The sequence below is a fragment of the Hordeum vulgare genome, chromosome 5H (assembly GCF_904849725.1).
Source record: "Hordeum vulgare subsp. vulgare chromosome 5H, MorexV3_pseudomolecules_assembly, whole genome shotgun sequence".
Lineage (NCBI taxonomy): Eukaryota > Viridiplantae > Streptophyta > Magnoliopsida > Poales > Poaceae > Hordeum > Hordeum vulgare.
Genome location: NC_058522.1, coordinates 564,314,517 through 564,329,671, shown reverse-complemented (window position 1 = coordinate 564,329,671; position 15,155 = coordinate 564,314,517).

The window sequence follows — 15,155 nt, the reverse complement described above, 5'->3', positions numbered from 1 at the left end:
CAGCCATGATGACTTCAACAAACAAACAAGCACCCAAGCAAGCAAGAAAACCGGCAAAGGAAAACGGCAAAAAGGCACAAGAAAACGGCAAAGGAGAAAGGCAAAAAAGAGGCAAATGAAAACGACAAATGTGAAGAGGGGGAGAGGAAAATGAGAGGCAAGTGGCAAAAAAGTAAATGCAAGAGATGTGTTTGTGACACCTAATTGGATAGATATTGATCTCTCCTTCCCCGACAACGGCGCCAGAAATACTTCTGCTACTTCAACAAAAGACCTTCCAACGGCGCCAGAAACAAGCGTGTTGACGGGAGACTATTCTTGTCTTGATACTCCTCAGCAACGGCACCAGGAATCCTTTTGCTACGGCTACGCCTTTAGGGACTTCCTTGGCAAATATGCAAAGGATCCCCCCGTAGCCTTGGAGCCTTGAGTTGGTGTTCCCTCGAAGCGGAAAGGGTGATGTAGCACATCGGCGACAAGTATTTCCCTCAGTCTTGAGAACCAAGGTATCGAACCAGAGAAAGGATTGCGTCAAGTCACAAGTACCTGCACAAACACAAAAAGCTTGCACCGAATGCTATGAAGGGCTTGTCAATCCCTTAAAGATTGTTTGCAAAGTGAGAACTGAAAGCAACAAAGAAAAAACAAAGCAAAGTAAAAGTGAAATTGGAAACAATAGTTCTGAATTGACCCGGGGGCCGTAGTGTGATACGTCTCCATCGTATCTACTTTTCCAAACTCTTTTGCCCTTGTTTTGGACTCTAATTTGCATGATTTGAATGGAACTAACCTCGAATGACGCTGTTTTCAGCAGAATTACCTTGGTGTTATTTTTGAGCAGAAATCAAAGTTCTCCAAACATCCTGAAAATTTACGGGGAGCAGTTTTGGAAAATATAAAAAATATCTGTGCCAAGTTCCACCTAAGGGGGTGGGCCAGTGGGCCACAAGCCCTGGCTCCGCCACCACCCCCCTGGTGGCGGTGGGCAGGCTTGTGGGGCCCACACGGCTCTGCCACCCCCAACCTCAGGTCTATAAGTCCCCTTTCGTCCCAGAAAAAATAAAAAGAGAAGTTTTCGTCGCGTTTACGATACGGAGGCGCCGCCACCACCTGTTCTTCATCTAGAGGGCAGATCTGGAGTCCGTCTTGGGCTCCGGAGAGGGGAAATTGTCGCCATCGTCATCATCAACCTTCTTCCCTCTCCAATTCCATGAAGCTCTTCCTCGTTCGTGAGTCATCTATTCGTAGGCTCGCTGGGCGGTGATGGGTAGGATGCGATCTATCATGTAATCGAGTTAGTTTTGATGGGGATTGATCCCTAGTATCCACTATGTTCTGAGATCGATGTTGCTACTACTTTGCCATGCTTAATGCTTGTCACTAGGGCCCGAGTGCCATGATGTCAGATCTGAAATTATTATGTTGTCACCAATATATGTGTGTTTTAGATCCGATCTTGCAAGTTGTAGTTACCTACTATGTGTTATGATCCGGCAACCCCGGAGTGACAATAACCGGAACCACTCCAGGTGATGACCATAGTTTGAGGAGTTCATGTGTTCACCAAGTGCTAATGCGTTGGTACGGTTCCTTATTAAAAGGAGAACCTTAATATCCCGTAGTTTCCTTTTGGACCCCGCTGCCACGGGAGGGATGGACAATAGATGTCATGCAAGTTCTTTTCCCTAAGCACGTATGACAACACACGAAATGCATGCCTACATCACATTGACGAACGGGAGCTAGGCACATATCTCTTCGTGTTATAGCTGTTGCATGATGAATATCATCCAAACAAATCACTGACCCACTGCCTACGAGTTTGTCCTACTGCTGCTGTTACTACTGTTGCTACTGATGTTACTTGTCTTGCTCTGCTGCTGCTACTACTCGCTACTGCTGTTACTTGTCTTGCTCTGCTGCTACTGTCGCTTGCTACTTTTGCTACTTGCTATTTCTGTCACTACTGCTTTTCCTTGCCGCTGCTATTGCTCGTTACAGTGCTGCTACCTGCTACAATTTTGGTTCGCTGGTCATTGACGAGAACTGACAATTTCCGTCAACGAGGCAACTTGGCGCCATTGATACAATCGTTAGGAACGTTCTGCCATCAACAGATCGTTTCTGACACCGTTGTGATCATACTACTTTGCTACTGATACTTTGCTCGCAGATACTAATCTTTCAGGTGTGGTTGAATTTGACATATTCAGCTGCTAATACTTGAGAGTATACTCTCACCTCCCGACTGGTAAACCAACAAATTTGGGTCGAATACTCTACCCTCGAAAACTGCTACGATCCCACGCGCTGGTGGGCGTCAACAACACTCTTCTAGTTTCGATTGCCGGGGAGTGCTAGCAGCATTCTTCTGGTGCCGTTGCAAGGGGAAGAACAGTTGACATCAAGCATTTTTCTGGCGCCGTTGCCGGGGAAGTATTGCTATATTCTCTGAGTCACTTGGGATTTATGTTCGCTGATCACTATGAAGAATCTGAAGGATCCGAAGACCAAAGTCTTGCCCTAAACTACGAGGGGAGGTAAGGAATTTCCATCTAGCTCTGCACTTGATTCACCTTCAGTTATGAGTAAGTTTGCGACATCACCTCCTGCTAGAAATCTTGATATGTCGCATGTGCTTGATGATGCTTATGATGCTATGCCTGATACTGCTAGAGATGCTATGCTTGATACTATGCCTGATGATGCTATGCTTGATACTGCTAGAGATGCTATGCTTGATACTGCTTTGCCAAATGATGCTAGAGATGCTATTTTGCCTGATGATGCTATGCTTGATACTGCTAGAGATACTACTTTGCCTGATGTTCCACTAGGAGTGTTCCTTGATGCTCATATTGCTAGAGTTACTGCCAATGCTCGTGATGCTTCTGAAACTACCGATACTATTGAGATAGAACCTGCTTTTGCTCCTGCTAGATCTAGCTCTCCTAGATATGAATTGCCTGATATACCCGAGGGTTACGTTATGGAGGGAGAGATAGCTGAGGATTTTCTTGCGTGTAAGGATGCCTATGGCGCTGAGAAATTACTTCTCAAGTGGAAGGAAAAATCTCAGGAAGCTAGGATGAAATATGACCCGAAGTTTGCCACTTCACCTATCTTTATCACCAATAAGGCTTATGAATTCTCTGTCGATCTTGAGATAATCTCTCTAGTCGAATATGATCCTTTTCACGGATATGAGTCTGAGACGGTCATAGCCCATCTTGCCAAACTACACGATATAGCCAACCTTTTCACTAATGAGGAGAAGATCCGCCACTACTATATCCTTAAGTTGTTTCCTTTCTCTCTAAAGGATGACGCTAAAGCCTGGTTCACCTCTCTTGCTCCTGGATGTGTGCGTAGTCCCCAGGAGATGGTCTATTACTTCTGTGAGAAATATTTCCCTACCCATGAGAAGCAAGTTGCCTTGCAGGAAATATACAACTTTGCTCAACTCCAAGAAGAGGGTCTCCCACAAGCTGAGGGGAGGCTCGTCCACCTACAAAATGCTTTGCCTGATCACCCTCTTAAGAAGAACGAGATACTTGATATCTTCTATAACGGACTTACCGATGCTTCTAGAGACCACCTAGATAGTTGTGCCGGTTGTGTTTTTAGGGAACAAACTGTAGAACAAGCTAAGACTCTACTGAATAACATCTTGATCAACGATAATGCTTGGACTATTCCCGAACCACCTCCTAAGCCAACTCCTAAGAAAAGAGGTATTCTATTCCTCAGTCCCTAAGATATGCAAGAAGCCAAGAAATCCATGCAAGAGAAAGGCATTAGATCTGAAGATGTCAAAAATCTACCACCTATCGAAGAGATCCATGGTCTCGATAACCCGATACACGTAGTAGAAGTGAATTCTCTGCGTAGGTTTGATGAGAGTGATATTCCTTTTGATAAACCTGCTAGCCTATGCTTTGATGAATTTGACAACTTTTTCTGCCAAACAACAGAGTTTCAATGATTATGTTAGCAGACATTTGGAACAAAGTACTCGTATGCTTAGCCATTTAAGTGCTTGTGTAGACAGAAATGTCAACGATCTGAAGCTTCTGAGTAAACATGCCTCTATGATTACTACTCAGGTAGAACAAGTACTTAAAGATCAGAATGACCTGCTCAATGAATTTAATGACAACTCTATCAGAGTCATTACTAGAGGAGGCAAAATGACTCACGAACCTTTGTATCCTGAAGGTCATCCTAAGAGAATTGATCAAGATTCTCAAGGAATCAATGCTGATACACGCACTCATCCTAAGGAGAAGAAGGATTATAGAAGCCTGCATGCCAGTTCACCAAATACTGTCACACCTGAAGAACCTAATGATATTTCTGCGTCTGATGCAGAAACACAATCTGGTGATGAACATGAACCTGGTGACAATATGGAAAGTGATGTTCATAATAATGCTCAACCTAGCAATGATGAGGATGTGGAGATTGAACCGACGGTTAATCTTGATAACCCACAACCTAAGAAGTACGATAAGAATGACTTCACTGCTAGGAAGCATGGTAAAGAAAGGGAGCCATGGGTTCAGAGACCTATGCCCTTTTCTCCTAAGCCATCCAAGAAAAAGGATGATGAGGATTTTGAGCGCTTCGTTGAGATGATAAGACCCATCTTTCTGCAGATGCGGTTAACTGATATGCTCAAGTTGTCTCCGTATGCCAAGTACATGAAAGATATCATGACTAATAAACAGAAGATACCAGATCTTGAGATCTCCACCATGTTTGCCAATTATACTTTCAAAGGTGGAACTCCTAACTAACTTGGTGATCCCGGAGTGCCCACTATACCTTGCTCCATTAAAGGGAACTACATAAGAACTGCCTTATGTGACCTTGGAGCTGGTGTTAGTGTTATGCCGCTCTCTCTTTATCGTAGACTTGAATTGGATAAGTTGACACCCACTGAAATTTCTCTGCAAATGGCCGACAAACCAACTGCTTTCCCTATCGGCATTTGCGAGGATGTGCCTGTTGTGGTTGCTAACACCACTATCTTAACAGACTTTGTTATCTTGGATATTCCCGAGGACGATGCCATGGCTGTCATCCTCGGAAGACCCTTTTTAAACACTGCAGGGCTGTTATAGATTGCAACAAAGGCAATGTCACTTTTCATGTCAACGGTAATGAGCACACAGTGCACTTTCCGAAGAAACGGTATCAAGTACATTGCATCAATGCTATCGAAAAGACTTCATCGATTCTTATTGGGAGCTTTGAATGCCCTATTCCTCGTGTCAAGATGAAGTATGATTTGCTTGTTGGGGAAATACATATCCCCATTGAGGTGATTTAGTGGCTATTCAAAAATTCTCCGTTCTCTCTTGCGATTCGAGAAAGTTTTGTCATAAGGACTTGATCAACCCCATTGACGGATTTCTTTCGATGACCATGAAACGGATGAATCAAAGAGCCACATACCTCTGTTTTGAGATTTCATTTTTTGTTGCTTAGAAGAAAAATGGTAGAATTAGTTTAGCTTTTTCTATTTTCTGTTTTAGCGTCCCGGAGAGAAATACCTCGAAAATAAAAGTTCTCCGATGGTCCTGAAAATTTAGTATGATTTTTTCTGGAATTTTTGAAAATTTCTGGGCCTGAGAGCTGGCGTGGGGGCCAGACCAGTGGGCCACAAGCCCTGCCACCGCCACCTACCCCCCTTGTGGTGGGGTGCAAGCTTATGGGGCCCACAGGCACCCCCTCCACTCATTCCAGCTCTCAGCCTCTTCTTCCACCTCCAGAAAAAAAAATCGCAGCTCAAACCCGTGTTCTTGCTCATTTGGGTGTGATTCTCGATCTCCTTGCTCAAAGCACCATTCTCCGAAACGTTTTGGGGAAATTACTCCTTGGTAAGCGACTTCTCCATTGGTCCAATTAGTTTTTGCTCTAGTGCTTTATACTTCGCGAATTCTTGCTACCTTGGTGACCCTGATCTTGAGCTTGAAAAGTTGAGTTTAGCTGGTCCCAAGTAGTTTTAGCGTGTGATATGGTCTCTAGGCACTAGTAGGAGTAGTTGCTGCAAGTTGGGTTAATCTTTATTCGCTTTTGTTTCGAAGTCTCTAAAAATTTCAGAAATTTTCAGAGCTAGAAAAATGAAAAGATGAGGAGGTTGTTGAGAGGCTCTTTAAGCAGTAACCCCAAGGAGGATGAGAAGAACCACCCCAAGTACGCAGTCCCTCGAGTCACATAAGTTCGAGCGTGCGAGTGGCCAAGTGATGAATTTTTGTGCACCGCCGGACTTTATGAAGACTTTTATTACTTGGTGGAGAACGCAGGTCTTACTGCGTTCGTTGAAGATAAGTGCCCACAATACCTCCTCCTCACCAACATTTTCGTTCAAAGCTTCAACTTTTATCCGAGGAAGAATCCTCCCATGGTTGAATTCATGATATACGATGTCCCCCAGTGCATGACGCTGCAGGATTTTTGCAATGTATGCAAATTACCTTATGTCGGGGATATCCGTGACCCTCGTCCACGGGACTTGGAGGATTTCATTGGTTCTATTGCTGTTGGAGAGGAGAGAGGAGTGTCTCGCGCTAGAATTGCTAGCATACATTTTCCTGTGCTTTGGTATTTCTCATTATTTGTGGGAAAATGTTTGATTGGCCGCGGGGAGGCTGGATCACTTAGTTCTCCAGACCTTGCGGTTTTGCGTGAAGGCCTTTATAACGATAAGACTTATAGCCTGGGCGCTATAGTAGCTCAACGGTTGAACCTGAACCGTTCTAAAGGTGTCGTCTATGGAGGTATCTACGCTACCCTTCTTACCAGACACTTTGAGATACCCATTAGACTGGGAGAGGAAGGAGAGATGCTTCTCCCTGAGAAATATCTGGATTATGACAGCATGGTTCGCCATGATTTTCTGGATAGAGATGCTAGTAAATGGATGATTTATAACCTGGTATTTAGTCAGGGTACTCGAGAGACTATTACTTTGCCTGCTCCTTCTTTGTTCGATCTTCATGCAGGGAGGTACACTATTATGCCCTCGGACATCTACACATATTGGGGCTTGGCCTAACCACAGGCCCCCGTGCCCGAGCCGCCAATCGAGTACCAGACGCGAGTTTATCAGTGGGAGCCAGAGGAGCTCACACAACAGTGGCATCCACAGTCTGCTCCGGAGTATGCTAGAGCTGGTTATTTCCCACCTTGGGAGTAGACTAAGCTAGGTCAAAAGCCTAAGCTTGGGGGAGTATGTGTTCTCACCGACTTTACATTCATGCTTATGCTTTCACTTTGTTAGCCGGTGTTTACACTTTGCCACTGTATTATCCATGCTAGTTTTTTTTCGTTTTCTTCTTTTGTGTACTTTTGAGAAAACCCAAAAAGATTTTTCTTTCTTCTTTTGCTTGTTGGGAGTTTTCCCGTGTAAATAGTTTTCTTTTCTTTGGGTCAAGGTAGAAGATATTGGTTACAATGTTTATTGGTTCTTGCATGCTTACCTGTTTAGCTTCCAAAGAGCCATATTACTTTGTCTTCTCGTTTGTGTTTGCCTGCAGATTCAGCTTAGTCCAATGCGCTTATTATCGTTTTCATCGTTCGATCGTGCAAATGAAAGGCAACAATGACGATATATGATGAAGTGACTGAGACTGAAAAGTTGGTATGAACTCTATCTATTTTGTTTTTGTAAACATGACTAGCTTGTTGACCCAGATTTAGCTTTGTTGTGAGAGAATCATGTTTGCAATGACAACTTAGAGATCATAGTTTCTGGTGCCATCCTTATTTAGCTGAGAGCTTATAATGTTTTGTCTTGAATGCCAACATAGATTTTGACATGACTATGATGTAGTATGATAGGATGGTATTCTCCTTTGAATGTTTCAAGTGGCTTGACTTGGCGCATGTTCATGCATGTCGTTGAAACAAAATCAACATAGCCTCTATGATGTTCGTGTTCATGGTGATTTATATCCTGTTCATGCTTGCATTCAATGTTAGTCAAACTCATTGCATCTTGATGACTGTTGTCGCTCTCTAGTTGGTCGCTTCCCAGTCTTTTGCTAGCCTTCACTTGTACTAAGAGGAATACTGTTTGTGCATCCACTTCCATAAGCCCAAAAGTTTTTCCATGAGAGTCCACCATACCTACCTATTTGCGGTATCTGCCTGCCGTTCCAAGTAAATTTGCATGTGCCACTCTCTAAACCTTCAAGAAATAATCTGTTTTGCATGCCCGAACCGCTCATGTGGTGACAGGGGGCTATTGGTATCTTCCATGCTAAGAGTGTTATCCTCGACATGTGTTTATTCATAGTCATTCACGAGAAAGGGGCCGGTAATTGGAATGCCCAGTTCCACGCTTAAATAAAAAACATAACTGTAAAACAAGACTCCCCCTGGATTGATGTTAGTATGGACGGTACTCGAGGATTCAGCTAGCCGTGGAGTGTGATTGATTGGTGGTGGGGGAGTTAAAACTTTACTTTTCTGTTTGGGAACCGCCTATAGCATTAGTAGCATGGAAGATATTGAGAACTCTTGGTCATTGCATTGACAATGAAAGCATGCCACCCAAAATTATTATCTCTGTTTTCAAAGCTTGAGCTCTGGCACCTCTGCAAATCAATGCTTCCCTCTGCGAAGGGTCTATCTATTTATTTTCCTGTTGAGTCATCCTCCTCTTATATAAGCACCAGTTAGAGAGCACCTTTGTCATTTTTATGCTTTAGTTTTGATTGATATTGAGTATGACTATGACTGGATCTTCGTTGCTATGAATTACAATGTTTAGTCAGCCCTTGATCTTTGAAAGTGCTCTGCATTTATGTTTTGCGGTCTCAGAAACAGCTAGTGAGATACCATCTATTCATATTGCTTCGTGCTTGTTTTGATTGAAGTGTTGGTATTTGAAACTCATTATTATTTGCTCATTAGCTAATTATGCCATTGATATTAGCTTACCGTGAGACCTTTGTGTCATTTGCTTATGTGGTTAACTTGTGATCTTGCTGAAATTCTGGTTATGAGTTAGACATAGTTGCAACAACAAGATCAAACAGAGTTTGTCAAAGTTTTTCTTTCTCTCTCAGTTTGTCAACTGAGTTGCTTGAGGACAAGCAAGGTTTTAAGCTTGGGGGAGTTGATACGTCTCCATCGTATCTACTTTTCCAAACTCTTTTGCCCTTGTTTTGGACTCTAATTTGCATGATTTGAATGGAACTAACCTGGACTGACGCTGTTTTCAGCAGAATTACCTTGGTGTTATTTTTGTGCATTAATCAAAGTTCTCCAAACGTCCTGAAAATTTACGGGGAGCAGTTTTGGAAAATATAAAAAATATCTGTGCCAAGTTCCACCTGAGGGGGTGGGCCAGTGGGCCACAAGCCGTGGCTCCGCCACCACCCCCCTGGTGGCGGTGGGCAGGCTTGTGGGGCCCACACGGCTCTGTCGCCCCCAACCTGAGGTCTATAAGTCCCCTTTCGTCCCAGAAAAAATATAAAGAGAAGTTTTCGTCGCGTTTATGATACAGAGGCGCCGCCACCACCTGTTCTTCATGTGGAGGGCAGATCTGGAGTCCGTCTTGGGCTCCGGAGAGGGTAAATCGTCGCCATTGTCATCATCAACCTTCTTCCCTCTCTAATACCATGGAGTTCTTCGTCGTTCGTGAGTAATCTATTTGTAGGCTCGCTGGGCGGTGATGAGTAGGATGAGATCTATCATGTAATCGAGTTAATTTTGATGGGGATTGATCCGTAGTATCCACTATGTTCTGAGATTGATGTTGCTACTACTTTGCCATGCTTAATGCTTGTCACTAGGGCCCGAGTGCCATGATTTCAGATCTGAAATTATTATGTTGTCACCAATATATGTGTGTTTTAGATCCGATCTTGCAAGTTGTAGTTACCTACTATGTGTTATGATCCGGCAACCCCGGAGTGACAATAACCGGAACCACTCCCGGTGATGACCATAGTTTGAGGAGTTCATGTGTTCACCAAGTGCTAATGCGTTGGTACGGTTCGTTATTAAAAGGAGAACCTTAATATCCTGTAGTTTCCTTTTGGACCCCGCTGCCACGGGAGGGACGGACAATAGATGTCATGCAAGTTCTTTTCCCTAAGCACGTATGACGACACACAGAATGCATGCCTACATCACATTGACGAACGGGAGCTAGCCACATATCTCTCCGTGTTATAGCTGTTGCATGATGAATATCATCCAAACAAATCACCGACCCATTGCCTACTAGTTTGTCCTACTGCTACTGTTACTACTGTTGCTACTGCTGTTACTTGTCTTGCTCTGCTGCTGCTACTACTGTTGCTACTGTTGTTACTTGTCTTGCTCTGATGCTACTGCTGCAACTACTTTCGCTTGCTACTGTTGCTACTTGCTACTTATGTCACTACTGCTTTTCCTTGCCGCTGCTATTGCTCATTACACTACAGCTACCTGCTACAATTTTGGTTCGCTGGTCTTTGACGGGAATTGACAATTTCCGTCAACGAGGCAACTTGGCGCCATTGATACAATCGTTAGGAATAGTCTACCTTCAACAGATCGTTTCTGACACCGTTGTTATCATACTACTTTGCTACTGATACTTTGCTCGGAGATACTAATCTTTCAGGTGTGGTTGAATTTGACATATTCAGCTGCTAATACTTGAGAGTATACTCTCACCTCCCGACTGGTAAACCAACAAATTTGGGTCGAATACTCTACCCTCGAAAACTGCTACTATCCCACACGTTGGTGGGCGTCAACAACATTCTTCTAGTTTCGATTGCCGGGGAGTGCTAGCAGCATTCTTCTGGTGCCGTTGCAAGGGGAAGAACAGTTGACATCATAGTGTTCACTAGTGGCTTCTCTCATGAAAGCAAGTAGACGGTGGGTGAACAAATTACTGTCGAGCAATTGATAGAATCGCGCAAAGTCGTGACGTTATTGAAGGCAATGATTATATCTATAGGCATCACATCCAAAACAAGTAGACCGATACTTTATGCATCTACTACTATTACTCCACACGTCGACCGCTATCCAGCATGCATCTAGTGTATTAAGTTCAAAAGAACAGAGTAACGCCTTAAGCAAGATGACATGATCTAGATGGACAATCTCATATCTACGATAAAATCCCATCTTGTTACCCTTGATGGCAACAACATGATGTGTGCCTTGCTGCCCCTTCTGTCAATAGGAAAGGTCACCACACGGTATGAACCCAAAACCAAGCACTTCTCCCATTGCAAGAATCATAGATCTAGTTGGCCAAACAAAACCCAAGACTCGGAGAGACTTACAAGGATATCAAATCATGCATATAAGAAATCAGCAAAGACTCAAATATAATTCATAGATAATCTGATCACAAATCCGCAATTCATCGGATCTCGACAAACACACGCCAAAGAGGATTACATCGGATAGATCTCCATGAAGATCATGGAGAACTTTGTATTCAAGATCCAAGAGAGAGAATAAGCCATCTAGCTACTAACTACGGACCCGTAGGTCTGAAGTGAACTACTCACGAGTCATTGGAGGGGTGATGATGTTGATGAAGAAGCCCTCCAGCTCCAAAGTCCCCTCCGGCAGGGCACCTGGAAGGGTCTCCAGATGAGATCTCGCGGAAACGGAAGCTTGCGGCGGCGGAAAAGTGTTTTCGTGGATGCCCTGATTTTTTCTGGGATTTTAGGGAATGTGTAGGCTAAAGAGCTAGAGCAGGGGAGCGCTAGGGAGGCCACAAGCCTGGTAGCCGCCGCCCCCCTGGTGGCAGCTACAGGGCTTGTGGGCTCTCTGTGGGCCCTCTACCTTGGCCCTCAAGCCTCCCGATCTTCTTCCATTCTGGAAAAAATTATTTCAGGGATTTTTTTCCGTTTGGACTCCGTTCCAAAATCAGATCTGAAAAGAGTCAAAAACACAAAAAAACAGGAACTGGCACTTGGCACTGAATTAATAAGTTAGTCCCAAAAAAGATATAAAAGGTATATAAAACATCCAAAGTTGACAAGATAACATCATGAAACCATAAAAAATTATAGACACGTTTGAGACGTATCAGACTCATATGGCACAACTTTGGGTTTATGGGAGGTGGATGCACAAGCAGTATTCCCGCTTAGTACAAGCGAAGGCTAGCAAAAGACTGGGAAGCGACCAACTAGAGAGCGACAACAGTCATCAAAATGTATTGAGAGTAACTAACATTGAGTGCAGTCATGAGTAGGACATAAATCACCATGAACATGAACATCATAGAGGCTATGTTGATTTTGTTTGAACTACATGCGTGAACATGCGCCAAGTCAAGCCACCTGAAACATTCAAAGGAGGATACCATCCTATCATACTACATCATAGTCATCTCAACATTCATGTGGGCAACCAAGACAGACCATTATAAGCTCCTAGCTAAGTAAGCATGGCATAAGCAACTATGATCTCTAAGTTGTCATTGCAAACATGTTTCTCTCACAACAAAGCTGAACTAGGAACAGTGAGCTAGTCATATTTACAAAAACAAAATAGATCGAGTTCATACCAGCTTTTCCAGGCTGAGTCACTTCATCATATATCGTCATTATTGCCTTTCACTTGCATGACCGAATGATGTCAACAATAATAAGCGTGCTCGTGCATTGGACTAAAGCTGGAATATGCAGGCAAACACAAAGGATAAGACAAAGTAATATGGCTCTTTGAAAGCTAAACAGGTATGCATGCAAGAGCCACTAAACATTGTAACCAATATCTTCTACCGTGACTCAAAGAAAAAGAAAACTATCTACACGGGAAAGCTCCCATCAAGCAAAAGAAGAAAAGAAAATCTTTTTGGGTTTTCTCAAACTAGACAGACACACGGAAAGAAAACGAGAAAAAGAAAATAAACTAGCATAGATGATACAGTGGCAAAGTGTGAACACCGGCTAACAAAGTGAAAGCATAAGCAAGAATGTAAAGTCGGTGAGAACACGTACTCCCCCAAGCTTAGGCTTTTGGCCTAACTTGGTCTACTCCCAAGGATGGTCCTCGCGAAACCCAAAATCATAATGAGGGTTATACGGGAGCGCTGCAGCCACTGCCTGAATCGCTGCCTCACGGAGACGAGCAGCCTTTGACTCCCTCTGATACTCCTCTGCCTCTCCTCTGGTTATGTAATATCTCCGTTTTACCTGAAAGTCAAAGAAGGCAGGAGCAGGAAGGGTAATATGGAAAACATGATGCCGGTTAAATATCAAACGGTATAGGACGGATTCATCATCCCTCTCAAGGAACTGGTAGTGTGTCATAGGGACGCGGTCAAGGAAAGCTGTATGGAGCGGGGGATCTCCTTCGCGGATGGGTACTCCAAGAAAATTTGCTATGCGAGTGGCATAGATCCCACCAAAGAAATCCCCATCAATAGCATTCTTATTCAGCCTCCTTGCTATAATAGCTCCCATGTTGAAGCTTTTGTCAGCCGTCACTGCGCTCTTAAGGATACTAAGGTCCGGTGCACAAAGGTGACAATGCTCAATCTTGCCGTTAATGCATCTGCCTATGAAGAGGGCAAAGTAATGCAAGGCAGGAAAATGAATACTTCCCATGGTAGCTTGCGTAATGTCTCTAGTTTCTCCAACCGTAATATCAGCGCAAAAATCTCTAACCGAAGATTTAGGAGGATCATTGAGGTTACCCCAAATAGGTATTTTGCAAATTCTACTTAAATCCTCTAAATCTATGGTATATGATTTATCATAAAGATCGAACAGTACCGATGGCTCACGGCTAGCTGAAAATTTGAATCTACGAACAAAAGAGGCACTGAGAGCAACATACTGTTCACATTTATCGGAGATGAATTTTTCCAGTCCGACGTTGTGAACAAATGCATCAAACTCATCTTTGAAGCCTGCCTCAATCATAAATTCATCGGATGGCAATTCACATAGTTGTACCTGCGCGTCCCTAGGTTGGTAAGGATCAGGCTCCCTAATCACCAGATGAGGACCTCTCTTGCTTGAGGAACCACCATGAAAGCTTCTCCTGAACATCTTCCTTTTCTGAAATTTTCAGTGACCCAAAGGAAAGGTGAAAAAGGCTCAACTAAACTAGTAGAAACTACTCCCACAAGTGCCTAGAGACCATATTACGCATCAAAACTACTTGGGACCAGCTAGAATCAGCATACAAAGCTCAAGAACATGGTCACCAAGGCAACAAAAATACGCGGAGTATAAGGCACTAGAGCAAAATCTAATTGGACCAATGGAGGAGTCACTTACCAAGGAGTAATTTCCCCAAAACAGTTCGAAGAACGGTGATTTGAGCAAAGAGATCGAAAATCCCAGCAAGAGGAGCAAGAACACGGGTTTGAGCTGCGAAACGATTTTTTCTGGAGGTAGGAGAACTGGATGGCAGCAAGAATGAGTGGAGGGGGTGCCTGTAGGCCCCACAAGCCTGGGTGGCACGGCCAGGGGGGTGCCCGCGCCCCTAGGGCTTGTGGCCCACTGGTGTGGCCCCCAGACAGACTCTTTGTCCCAGTATTTTTCAAATATTCCAGAAAAAATCATACTAGATTTTCACAGCGTTCGGAGAACTTTTATTTTCGAGGTATTTTTCTACCGGACGCTAAAACAGAAAACAGGGAAAACTAAACTAAATCTATCATTTTTCTTCTAAGCAACGGAAGGTGAAAGCTTGGAACAGAGGTTTGTGACTCCTCGATTCATCCATCTCATGGTCACCGAAAGAAATCCGTCAATGGGGTTGATCAAATCCCCTCGACAAAACTTCCTCGAATCGCAAAAGAAAACGGAGAATTTCCGAATAGTCACTAGGTAACCTCAATGGGGATGTGTATCTCCCCAACAAGCGAGTCATACTTCATCTTGACACGAGGAATAGGGCAGTCAAAGCTCCCAATAAGAATCGATGAAGTCTTTTCGATAGCATTGATGGAATGTACTCGATATTGTTTCTTCGGAAAGTGCACCGTATGCTCATTACCATTGACATGGAAAGTGACATTGCCTTTGTTGCAATCTATAACAGCCCCTGCAGTGTTTAAAAAGGGTCTTCCGAGGATGACAGCCATGGCATCGTCCTCGGGAATATCCAAGATAACAAAGTATGTTAAGATGGTGGTGTTAGCAACCACAACAGACACATCC